At 56.8% G+C, this 12,222-nt stretch overlaps 1 pseudogene; it reads left to right on the top strand.

Moving 5' to 3' along the window:
* The first annotated feature begins 5,144 nt into the window (after window positions 1-5,144).
* LOC125626232 (U2 spliceosomal RNA) lies at window positions 5,145-5,308 on the top strand (annotated as a pseudogene).
* The last annotated feature ends 6,914 nt before the right edge of the window (window positions 5,309-12,222 follow it).

Here is a 12,222-nt window from a genome sequence, read left to right as displayed (position 1 = left end):
TGCAGAAAAGGACCTAGGGGTGACAGTGGACGATATGAGCTGGATATGAGTCAACAGTGTGCCGTTGTTGCCAAGAAGGCTAACGGCATTTGGGGCTGTATAAGTAGGGGCATTGTCAGCATATCGAGCGACATGATCGTTCCCCTCTATTTGACATTGGTGAGGCCTCATCTGGAGTACTGTGTCCAATTTTGGGCCCCACACTACAAGAAGGATGTGGAAAAATTGGAAAACATCCAGCGGGGGGGAACAAAAATGATTAGGGGACTGGAACACATGACTTATGAGGAGAGGCTGAGGGAACTGGGATTGTTTAGTCTGCGGAAGAGAAGAATGAGGGGAGATTTGATAGCTGCTTTCAACTACCTGAAAGGGGGTTCCAAAGAGGATGGCTCTAGACTGTTCTCAGTGGTAGCAGATGACAGAACAAGGAGTAATGGTCTCAAGTTGCAGTGGGGGAGGTTTAGGTTGGGTATTAGGAAAAACTTTTTCACTAGGAGGGTGGTGAAGCATTAGAATGCGTTACCTAGGGAGGTGGTGGAATCTCTTTCCTTTGAGGTTTTTAAGGTCAGGCTTGACAAAGCCCTGGCTGGGATGATTTAACTGGGAATTGGTCCTGCTTTGATCAGGGGGTTGGACTAGATGACCTCCTGAGGTCCCTTCCAACCCTGATCTTCTATGATTCTAAGAGGAGATTGGTGGTTTTATGAACCTGGAAGAAACTCCAATATCCAATAAACACTTGGGAGGAAAATTCTCCTGGTTAAAAACCCAGCTTCCTTCCTGCCCCCTCCACTGAGACTTGCCTTCATTGTCCCCCCTAGGACTATGCTGCCCCCTCAATCAGCTCCCACCTCCCCATTTCCCCTGGCCTGCCCCACTGCACCCCGCATGACACTGGAGATAATGACCCTATTCTCCATCTCTCCCCCCCACAGATGGCAGTGACTGGTACCAGCTGAGCCCTGGCCCCATGGCAGGCTTCGGAGCAGGGGTCCCGCTGCTCTTCCTCCTGAGCAACCTCAGGGTTTAATGTCTGGCCAGGAGAATCCACCAATGGAAAGAACCAGGGGGGAATCTGCAGGGTAAGGGATTCCCCCTGGGTGGGAACTGGGGGAAGGGCAGGAAAAGGGGGGGCTCTGGCTGCACTGTGGAAAACCTGGAGTGTGGGTGTGTGAAGGAAATCAACCCACTGCTGGGTGTGTGTATGCGTGTCCCTGCCACCCCCTGCTGGAGGGGCTGGGCACTGCACTGTTTGTGTGTGGGTTGGCGGAAGCAGCCTGCTTGGAGGGGAAGGGGTTGCCAGAGGGGGAAATGATCCATTTGGGGGGAAATGTTTAAAGAAGGAAAATAAACAGTGAAAGGGGATAATTGTCTCTCCTTCCCCAGGGGGCAGCAGAGAGGACCCCAGTGCCCCATAGACAGACTCATTCTGAGGTCAGTGACGGAGGGGCCTGTTAGCCCCTGGGTCCCCACTGCCTCCACATACTGGCTGGGGTTGAGTATGCCGCTGCAGCCTGTGGTCCCCCATCACCCCTCAGGGTGAACCCCTGCCTCCAGCTGGATGGAATCAGCACTACCTGAGCATGCGCCATAGACCCTGTCCCGCTAATGGCTCAGGGGAGATTTTCCTTCACATCCAATAGCCAGGTCCTGCGCTGGCACAGGAGGCTGGGAGATCTCTGCCCAAATACAGCTGGGGATGTTCGTTGTTAGTGCACCAAGTAACTGCAGTTCACAACCCTGCAAGGAGGTAAAAGTGGGCATGGAACCCAGGAGTCTGGGCTCTCAGACCTCCCCCCTGTTCTAACCACTTAGATCCATCTCCCCTCCCAAAGCTGGGGAAAGAACCCTGGAGTCCTGGATTCCCCTCCCCGCCCCCATTACTGCAGGTACAGGCAGACATCACATACCTGTCTCCTGCTGGGGGAGTGTCCCCTTTTTCAAACAATCTGTCTCTCTTCCTGTGTCCCCGGCAGGAAATCCCATGTGCTGGGGAGATTCCCTGCCCCTCAGATGACGCCAGAGACTATTATAACAGGCCCAAGGGCTATTGTAACTGAGCACGGCCAAGATCCTTGCCATCCGTGGTCCCCTCCACACCGCCACAACCCGGATCTCTATAAGAGTCCACCACTCATGCCCCGGGCAGCATTTACCCTCCTCCATGAGCTGGGGAAACCCACAGGAACCCAGGTGTCCTGACTCCCAGCCCTCCTCCCACCCTGCAGCAGAGCCCTGGGGCAAGGTCCCACTTGGGCCACTGGAACTAGGCATTTCTGGGGCAGTTTAATTGTAGCTCCTATTTTACAGGCTGTGTTGGCTTTCGGGAGGCAGGCTGGCCTAGCAGATCGAGAACAGGACTGGGAGGGAGGCAATCTATCTGGGCTCTGCCTGCCCATGGGCAAACCACAGCCCTGCTCTGTGCCTCAGTTTCCCCAAAATGATCCTGCCCTCCTGTGTATAGAATCCTAGAATATCAGGGTTGGCAGGGACCTCAAGAGGTCATCTAGTCCAACCCCCTGCTCAAAGCAGGACCAATCCCCAACTAAATAACTCTTGGAGATCTCTGGCCGGAAAGCACTAGACATGGACAAGGTGTCATTACCCACCAGGCTGCTGTTTCCCTCCAGGTCCAGCCCCTTTCTCAGCTTTAACACAGTTTTCGTCAGGGAATTGCCTTTGTTTTGTTTATTGTTACTGGATAATAAGGTGGGTTTACAAACCCATCAGCCTGGGTGGCTGCCGCGGGACAGGGAGGCTTTGCCGAGGGCAGGGGGCTCCGAGGCTTGAAAGGGAAAGATGACGCAGCAAGCAGCCTTTCAAAGGTGGGTTTTTAGCAGATTGTGCAACCAGGAGCCAATCGCTCTCCGGCAGGAAATTAAAAAACAACAACAGAAAAGCAGCAGAAGTCCCTCCCCCCGACACCCCCAGAGCAGCAAGGCACTACTTAACAAAATAAATCAGCAATTACATACACCAAGAAGCCAATGTACGCTTGCTGGGGGCGGCCCGGGCTCCGGCTTCCAGCCTCCCTAGGGTGCGGAGTCTGGGGAGAGGGAGAGGAGGGGCAGGGTCACAGAGAGGGGCAAGGCCTTGTAGCGAGGGGGGGGGAGCACCCCACAATTTTCTGTCTAACCCACCTTACCCACCCCCGCAGTGGGAAGAGGCGGGCGCCACCCCTGGTCTCCCCCCATTGCAGCCAATCACAGAACACAATCCCACTCATTCATGTGCCAGGCTCTAGTTTCCATCCTCCCGGCTCCTCCGTTCTTCGCAATGAGCCGTGCCATGCACCCAGGGGTGCGGACCAGGGGCCAGGATCCCTCACTTTATACCTGCTAAAAGAAAAGGAGGACTTGTGGCACCTTAGAGACTAACCAATTTATTTGAGCATGACCTTTCGTGAAAGCTCATGCTCAAATAAATTGGTTAGTCTCTAAGGTGCCACAAGTCCTCCTTTTCTTTTTGCGAATACAGACTAACACGGCTGCTACTCTGAAACCTGTCTTTATACCTGCTGTAAGGGGGAGCGATGGTGGGGGCAGAAAGGAGCAAGGGGCGGGCGGGATCTTGGGCGAAAGAAGTGGCGCGAGGGCGGGGTCTGAGGGGAGGACGCAAGCCGGGGGTGGGGCCTGGGGAAGGGGCGGTGCAGGAGCAGGGTCTCAAGGAGAAGGGGAAGCCAATGGCAGGAACTTGGGGGAAGGGGTGGGGAAAGGGCGGAGCCTCAGGGAAAGGGGCGGGGCGGGGACTCTGGGGAATGGTCCCTGTGGGGGCGGGGTCTCGGGGAAGCAGCGACGCAGGGGCGGTGATTTGAGGGAAGGGGCGAAGCGAGGGCGGAGCCTCGGGGAAAAGGGGCCGTGGCGAGGGTGGGGGATTGGGCAAAATGGGCGGTACGGGGGAGGGGCCTTGGGGGAAGGGGCGGTGCGGGGGCGGGGCCTCGAGCGATGGGGAGCGGCAAGGGTGGGGGCTCGGCGGAAGGGGTGCCGCGGGAGGGGGGTGGCCACATTCCGGCGCTGGTGGCCCCCCACTTTTAGGGACCGGAAATTCCGTCGCCCTGCGCGCCCCGCACCCCCAGAAACTCCCCTCCATGCACAGCCCGGCTCTCACTGCCGGGCTCCCCGAGCCGAGTGCAGAAGCTGGGGGAGCTCAGGGCAGGGACGGGGCTGGACCAGTGGCGGCCGGAGGCGCCCCCCGGGGCCGGGTCCGAGAGCGGGGCGGGTCCGAGAGGGGCAGCGGGGCTGCGGCGGAGCGCGGCACTCAGCGCCTGGGGCGGGGAGACGAGGGGGCGGCGCGGGGCGGGGCCCCTGGCGGGGGGCGGGGTTATGCAGATCAGCCGCGTCCGGCGGCAGCCAGGGGGCCCGGCGAGATGAGCCGGAGGACGCGGGCGGAGAGAATTCTCTGTGTCTGAGCAGAAACCGGTGCGGGGAGTTCGCGCGCTGAGTGACTGCATCGGAGTCACTTCGGAGCAGTGATTGCCACTGTCTTGTTAATGGGGTGTGGTCCATGGCTGCAAGCAGCTCCTGGTGATATAGAAAGCAGTGGAAGCGAGAGGGCAGTGTGGTGTGGGGAGGTGTAAAAGTATTGCTTCTTTGCTTTATATCTTAGAGCAAATATAGTCCCTTTTGGCTAAGCTCAAGTGCAAGTAGTTTCAGGAAAGTAAGTGAAATTTTTTCTGCATGGATTGCATTTTCGTAATGGAAAAATCTACCTATTTTTCAGTTACTGAGAGATAATCTTTACTTTTTGTTATATTCTATTTCCCACAACCAAATCTCTGTATGACTTTTCCTGAGTGATGTACTGGAGTATTTGGGTTCTAATATCTAAAAGGTATTGTTAAATCTATTCACCTAAATTTAGGTTATTGCTGATTATGTACTCTATGTATCATATGACTTTAAAAACAAACTTTGCATTTGTGGATCATCTAAGCACTACACTCAGATGCACAGACACTCTTTTCTCAACCTATGTATTATAATTTTTTTAACATTAGCTTTAATACAATTTTTAAATTTTGCATCCCATGAAGTGAGCTGTAGCTCACGAAATCTTATGCTCAAATAAATTGGTTAGTCTCTAAGCTGCCACAAGTCCTCCTTTTCTTTTTGTGAATACAGACTAACACGGCTGTTACTCTGAAACCTTTAAATCTATTGTTATCAGTTTGATATCTGATATGTTCTGTATCTGAGAACTTTATATTAAATGGATTTTTGGAACAGGAAGATAGAATTGGAGCTTGCTCCATCCACTTCCCCAATCAACTTGGTATTGCAGTACTTCCGGGAATGGTGCACACCGCCCTCCCCCCAGGGAAAACATGGTGGTTCAAAAAAAAAAAAAAAAAAAAGAAAGAAAGAAAGAAAGAAAAAGAAAAGAAAAAACTTGTGTTGTGTTGGGGTTTTATTTCTAACATTAATCTGTGTTTTCTGTTGGTGTCATAAATATAAAGGGAAGGGTAAACCCCTTTGAAATCCCTCCTGGCCAGGGGAAAGCTCCTCTCACCTGTAAAGGGTTAAGAAGCTAAAGGTAACCTCGCTGGCACCTGACCAAAATGACCAATGAGGAGACAAGATACTTTCAAAAGCTGGGAGGAGGGAGAGAAACAAAGGGTCTGTGTCTGTCTGTATGCTGGGTCTTTGCCGGGGATAGACCAGGAATGGAATCTTAGAACTTTTAGTAAGTAATCTAGCTAGGTATGTGTTAGATTATGATTTCTTTAAATGGCTGAGAAAAGAATTGTGCTGAATAGAATAACTATTTCTGTCTGTGTATCTTTTTTGTAACTTAAGGTTTTGCCTAGAGGGGTTCTCTATGTTTTTTAATCTAATTACCCTGTAAGATATCTACCATCCTGATTTTACAGGGGGGATTTCTTTATTTCTATTTACTTCTATTTTTTATTAAAAGTCTTCTTGTAAAAAACTGAATGCTTTTTCATTGTTCTCAGATCCAAGGATTTGGGTCTGTGGTCACCTATGCAAATTGGTGAGGCTTTTTATCCAACATTTCCCAGGAAAGGGGGGGTGCAAGTGTTGGGAGGATTGTTCATTGTTCTTAAGATCCAAGGGGCTGGATCTGTTGTCACCTAGGCAAATTGGTGAGGCTTTTTACCAAACCTTGTCCAGGAAGTGGGGTGCAAGGTTTTGGGAAGTATTTTGGGGGGAAGGACGCGTCCAAACAGCTCTTCCCCAGTAACCAGTATTAGTTTGGTGGTGGTAGCGGCCAGTCCAAGGACAACGGGTGGAATATTTTGTACCTTGGGGAAGTTTTGACCTAAGCTGGTAAAGATAAGCTTAGGAGGTTTTTCATGCAGGTCCCCACATCTGTACCCTAGAGTTCAGAGTGGGGGAGGAACCTTGACAGTTGGTTGGTCTGTTTTGTTTTTCTAATGTGGGTTTCTCCAGTTGGGTGACTGCTTTTCTTACTTCTACTCTAGTGTTGTTTCATAAAGCACTTAAGTGGCTGGTTCTTTATTGACAGGTTTCAGAGTAACAGCCGTGTTAGTCTGTATTCGCAAAAAGAAAAGGAGTACTTGTGAGCTGTAGCTCACGAAAGCTCATGCTCAGATAAATTGGTTAGTCTCCAAGGTGCCACAAGTACTCCTTTTCTTTTTGGTTCTTTATTCTCTTCCAAGACGGTTCTCACACATTTTGCATTGGTCTCTCAGTTGTGTCCCCGCAGGAACGAATTATTCCATTCCTTCCCACCCCCCCAAGCAAAGCTTCCCCCACTTGATTTCCAGAGGAAGAGGGATGGGGTGAGGCTGGGAGTCAGGACTCCTGGGTCCTGTCCCCAGCTCTGGGAGGGGAGTCTAGTGGTTAGAGCAAGGGCAGGGCTAGGAACCAGGACTCCTGGGTTTGGGTTTGGAACCATTCTCTGTTCCATGCCTCAGTTATCTGGAAGAGGGACAAAGTTTCATAGCCTCCCCCCCCCCCCCCGGGGCTTCAGAATTGGCTCTGCCAAGCATGGGATGGCCCCAGCCCACATGTCTCCCGCTCCCAAGGAAAGACTGGCGGGGCCTCATCATCACAGCAGCCTGCCAGGGTAGTACAGCATTGGTAGCCCCGGGAGAGCAGCAGGTACCAGTGTTCACAGAGTACAAGAGCTGGTCAAACTTTGCTTGGGGGGGGCCCCAGCTAGGAAGTGGAGGGGGGGGCAGGGGCCTCTCTCAGGCTGATCCCTCTGGCTCCCTCAGCTTGGGCCGTGGGAGCGCGTCCCAAAGCCAGCCACCTCCTGCTTGCTGGATGGAAACCACTTCATGCCAGGTGGGAGGAGGGGTGCTAGAGCTCTGTGCATCCCCTGGGAGCTGACGGGGGGGGGGGGGGGCTGGAGTACCCACAGCTGATTGGGGGCTGGGAATACTCCAGAGTACCCACTGGTTGATTGGGGTCCCATGTGTCAGCTGCCCCCAAGGGCACAGTGGGGAGGCCCAGCTGGCGAAGATGTAGCCGTGGTGGTGCCTGGGGGGTAGTGGGACCATGCAGGGCCTATTCTTTGGCTGGGCCCTGCACAATTCCGCCTGCAGGGGGAGAGAAAGTGTGGGTCAGCACCAGGGGGTGTCTCTCCTCAGACTGGGGGGGTCACAGAGCGAGACATGGGGCCGGTCCTGTGGGTGAGGGGGCAGCATGCAGCTCCTGAAGCAGCTCCAGTTGGATGTGGGTTGCGGCTGTGAATGATGGGGTGGGAACCTTGGGACGGAGCTGGAACCCCCCCTGCCGCCCACTGCTGGGGGCCATGACCCCCTTCCCCAAATCCCCCTGCTGCCGCCCCTTTCCCCATTCCCCCTCCCACAGTTAGTGGTGTGGACCTCTCCTCATACCACAGGACGCTGCCAGATGCCTGGGTCCCTTCCAGGCTCTGCCTCGCCCCCTGTTTGGCATTGGGAGCAGTGCTCCAGTGTGTGGGACTGGGCAGGAGGCACGGGAGAGGGGGGATGTGGCTCTAGTCCCAAGATGCCAGGGTTCCCAGCACAGCTTGGGCTGCGTGAAGGGAGATCCCTTAGAGTCAGCCACAATACACCCCACCTCCCCTTCCTTGGCCCACTGTGCTTCCCTCAGCAGCTACCTCCGCCCATCTCCCCTCGGCCTTCCACCCCCTTCTCCACCCGGCTTCCCACCTCCCCAGGCCACCCGGGGCGCCCTCCTCTTCCTCCAAGGCGGACGCGGCGGCTTCGGTGCTTCCCCAGCGCCGAGCCAGCGGGGGGTGTTCGACGTCCCGCCCTAATTCCTGGCACTAGGACGCGCCCAGGGCCGGCTCCAGCGTTTTTGCCGCCCCAAGCGGCAAACACAACAACACAACACAACAACACCTCGCCGCCAAACACAGAGGCGGGGTGATGGGGCGGCCGCCGAAGAGCGAAGAAGAGTCGCGTCCCCGCTGGGACAACGTGTGTGTGTGCGTGGGGGGGGGCTGAGAGCCACTGAACCAACCTGCAATCCCTGTCAAGGGGAGCAGCCCCTGCGCAGAAAGCAGCCGTCGGGGAAGCCCAGCCTAGACTGGCGCCCGCCCCCGCTCTCCGTCAGCTCTGGGGCTCCTCCGCCTTTGGCCAGAGGCTTTCTGGGCTGCAACAGCGCCACCGTGTGTCGGTTCGGCGGCCAGCACTAGGGCGGGACAAAGCCGGAAGGCCAGGCTGAGGGTTCGGCTCCCTCTAAACCGCGACGGCTGCGCCGCTGGGGCGCTCCAGTCTAGGGGAGAACGGAGGCGCTGAGGGAGAGGGAAGGAGCCTGGGAGTGAAGCTGGAGGGTTGTTGGGTGTGGGTGGGAGAGTACGGAACAGTTTCTTTTTTTGCGGGGGGGCTGTTAGGGAGTCGGGTCCCCTCCTCCCATTCAGCCTCTGGGTCTACCAATCTGACTCAAACCGTCCTCCTCTTCTGATCCTATAAACTATCCCTAGTCCCTGGGGAAACCAGTCACAGAGACTGCTCGCTCCGTGACAACAGGGACATTTTCACAAGGGGAAAGGAAGGGAACAATTCTCTCCTGTGGGGACCCTCAAACCGCATCTTCCAGGACCCCTAGACTGTTCAAGCACCTCTTCCGTACTGTCCCACCCACACCCACCAGCGCCCCAGGCTCACTCCTGGGCTCCTTCCTTCTCCCTCAGCTCCACCTCCCTTCTCCCCCAGCCCTCCCACCTCTTGGTACCGTCTGCTCCATATCGATGTCCCAGGACTTGATCTTAACCACAAAGCAGAGAAGCGATACTTACGCCCCACAACACCACGCTACCCCCTTGCTCCCATTGCTTTATATGTCACCAGGAGCTGCTCGCAGCCATGCACCACACCCCATTAACAAGACTGATAACTTCCTGGCTAAGTGGCAATCACTGCCTCAAAGTGACTCACTGAAAGCACGAACTCCCCACACCGTAGCCCCGCTGCCCCTCTCTGCCCCGGCCCGCTCTCGGACCCATCCCCTGGGGGCGCCTCCGGCCGCCACTGATCCAGCCACCGCCCAGTCCCTGCCCTGAGCTCCCCCAGCTTCTGCACTCTGCTCAGGGAACCCGGCAGTGAGAGCCGGACTGTGTATTGAGGGGAGTTTTCTGGGGGTGGGGGACGTGCAGAGGCGACGGAATTTCCGGTCCCTAAAAGTGGGGGGCCACCACCGCCGGAACGTGGCCACCCCCCTCCCGCGGCACCCCTTCCTCCTAGCCCCCACCCTTGCCCTTCCCATCCCCCGAGGCCCCGCCCTCGCTCCGCCCATTCCCCCGAATCCCCGCCCCCGCATCGCCCCTTTCCCGATCCCGCTCTCACGCTTTCCCCTGAATCCCCACTCCCACGTTGCCCCCAGGCCCCGCACCTTTCTCTAAGGCCCCGCCCCTTCTCCCGAGTTCCCCCCTTGCACTTCACTTTCTCCCCATCTCCTGCCGCCTCTCCCCCGAATCCCCACCCCGCACCACCCCTTCCCCAAGGCTCTGCCCCGAGCCTCCCCTTTTCCCCAAACCCCGCCCTCACTCCGCCCCTTTTCCCCAATCCCCGGTCCGGCATTGTCCCACCCCTCTAGGGCCCGCCCCTGCCACGACTTTTCCTCCAAGGCCCTGCCTTCACACTGCCCCTTCTCCCTGAGGCCCAGCCCTCACGCTTCCCCTTCTACCCAGCTCCCACCCTTGCACTGCCCCTTCTTCCAGTCCCGTCCCCTCATCGCCCCATCTCCCCAAGTCCCCACTGCCACGCTGCCCATTCCCCCCAATTCCCTGCCCCCTCACTGCCCCTTCCCTCTAATCCCCACCCTCACACCGCCCTGTCCCCCAAGGCCCCGCCCTCACACTTCCCCTTCTCTAGGAGCTCCCACCCTTGTGCTTCACATTCTCCCTTATTCCCCACCTTCACACTGCCCCTTCCCCCAGGGCTCTGCCCTTTTGCTTCTCCTTCTTCCTGAAACCCTGGCCCTGCACCGCCCCTTCCCCCAAGGCCCTGCCCCCGAACCAGCCCTTCCCCAAGACTCCACCCCACACCGCCCCTTTCCCCCAAACCCCCACCCTCACTCCACCCCTTCCCCCAATCCCCACTCCTGCATTGCCCCTCCCCTCTAGGCCCCACCCCTGCCCTGCCTCTTCCTCCAAGGCCCTGCCCTCACACCACCCCTTCTCCCTGAGGCCCCGCCCTCATGCTTCCTCTTCTACCTGAGTTCCCACCCTTAGAATCATAGAATCATAGAATATCAGGATTGGAAGGGACCTCAGGAGGTCATCTAGTCCAACCCCCTGCTCAAAGCAGGGCCAATCCCCAATTTTTGCCCCAAATCCCTAAATGGCCCCCTCAAGGATTGAACTCACAACCCTGGGTTTAGCAGGCCAATGCTCAAACCACTGAGCTTGCACCGCCCCTTCTCCCAGTCCTCTCCCCGCATCGCCCCTTCTCCCCGAGTTTCCACCCCTGCACTGCCACTTTCCCCAAGGCCCTGCCCCCCCTTTCCCTGAGTTCCCACTGCCATGCTGCCCATTCCCCCTGAGGCACCGCCCCCACACTGCTCCTTCCCTCTAGTCCCCACCCCTGCACCGCCCCTTCCCCTGAGGCCCCACCCTCACACCGCCCATTCTTCCGACGCCCCACCCTCGCACTGCCCCTTCACCTGATGCCCCGCCCCTGCACCACCCAGGTACCCAGGAGCAGGCCAGACCCGGGTGGTGGGATGGCAGAAACGTCCTTAGGAAAAATAATCTGGTCCCAGCCCCCTGCCCCACACTTCCCAGGTGCCCTCGGGCACATCACTCAGTCTCTCTGGGCCTCAGTTCTCCCGTCCAGGAAATGGGGATGGTGGAGCTTCCTGCCCTCACAGGAGCCTGGGAGGAGAACTACCCTTTGGGTTAGGAAGATGCTCAGATACTGGGGTAATGGGGGAGGGGTGCAGGGGGAGCATATTAGCTCCATCGTTTGGTATATGGTGTCTGTTTGAAAACAAAATATTTCCCTAAAGTCATTCCCAAACCTGTATTCAGCCATAACTTTGGGAAATATTTAACAGACCAGCGCAGTTTTCGCCCTTGTAGCCAGCCCCCTGACCTGGCACCAGCGCCCAGTTCTGCCCCCTTCCTGCCACTCACCTCCTGACTCTGGCTTGGTGCCCCTGGGTCCCTCGTAGCAGGGGGCTGTCCAGGACAGTGCAGGGGAGTCTCTCCTTGCAGCCATGAGGGTGTGTCTGGTGGGTGCTGTCACCTCTGCCAGAGACCCCCAAGAAACCCACTAGCTTCCTCCGCATGTGGGGAGGGGGTCCTACTTTCTGACTTGGGCTGTGGCGGGGAGGGGAGTTTCCATGATGTCAGAACCCTGGGGTGGAGGGGCTCGAATCATGACTCTGAAGTGGCAGGGCAGCCTCCCTCCCACCCCCCCCCTCGACCCCGTTCACATTCGGCTAGGGGCTGGGCTGGGATCTCTAGGGAGGGAGACACAGGAAAAAACAGCTGCCACTATGGAACCCAGGAGGCCTGGCTCCCTGTCTCTTGCTCTAACCTCTAGACCCCACTCTGCTCCCAGAGCCAGGGAGAGAACCCAGGAGTCCTGGATCCCAGTCCCCTGCTCTAACCTCTAGACCCCACTCCGCTCCCAGAGCCAGGGAGAGAACCCAGGGGTCCTGGCACCCAGCCCCCACCCCGCTCTGACCACTAGACCCCACTCCCCTGCCTGGGTGGTGTAGGGGTAACTGTGTCTGTATCCCAGCTCTGCTAAGGGCCTTAACTGCTTTTCCTAAAGTGCTTACTTCCGAATCCATCACA

Source organism: Caretta caretta, chromosome 24 (genome assembly GCF_965140235.1).
Source record: "Caretta caretta isolate rCarCar2 chromosome 24, rCarCar1.hap1, whole genome shotgun sequence".
NCBI lineage: Eukaryota > Metazoa > Chordata > Testudines > Cheloniidae > Caretta > Caretta caretta.
This window is presented reverse-complemented; position numbering and strand designations above follow the sequence as displayed.